The sequence below is a fragment of the Triticum dicoccoides genome, chromosome 2B (assembly GCF_002162155.2).
Source record: "Triticum dicoccoides isolate Atlit2015 ecotype Zavitan chromosome 2B, WEW_v2.0, whole genome shotgun sequence".
Taxonomy (NCBI): domain Eukaryota; kingdom Viridiplantae; phylum Streptophyta; class Magnoliopsida; order Poales; family Poaceae; genus Triticum; species Triticum dicoccoides.
Genome location: NC_041383.1, coordinates 467,567,155 through 467,567,860, shown reverse-complemented (window position 1 = coordinate 467,567,860; position 706 = coordinate 467,567,155).

The following is a 706-nucleotide window of genomic DNA, read 5'->3' as shown; positions in this document are numbered from 1 at the left end:
GGGGCTAAAAACAACGTTTGAATGTACATAGTACGAGACTTAATATCGATGTTTTAATTCGATTTACATTGTAAGATTTGAACTAAGGACCATGCATACGAGTAATTATTTCAAATTCGTGCCATACTAAGTTTCAAAAAGTTGACATTGACTCAATTTCGTGTGCTTTTTTGTAGGTCATATGTTTGAATCCATCCAAAAGTTTTCTCACTACCATGGTGTTCATCATATACATATGATTTTTTATTAAAAAAGTAGCATGGCTACAGTGAAATGCGGAATCCACGTTAGAATTGGGGATCGCTACGCGACACACACTCTAATTCAAATAACTAATTATGTGACACACACTCTAATCCACGTTAGCATGGATACCATTTCGAATTTTTTTAAATAACTCCTCATTAATTAATTTATAGTACTCCCTCTGTTCACTTTTATAAGACCTTGAAGACATTTCAGACAATGTGCAAAACAGTTCATTTTAAGTTGTCTGAAATGAGTTACAAAAGTGAACGGAGGGAGTATCTCATTTCGAATGACTAATCATTGCAAGGAAAACACGGGCACGGTAATACACACAGATTCGTTTGCAAATGAAAGAAGATTCGTTTGGAAATGAAAGAAGATTCATTTGCATTCTCAAATGTAGGCACACTAGGCAGACCAGGGTCGTGTCGGGGTGGACGCTGCTTCGGTGCCTTAA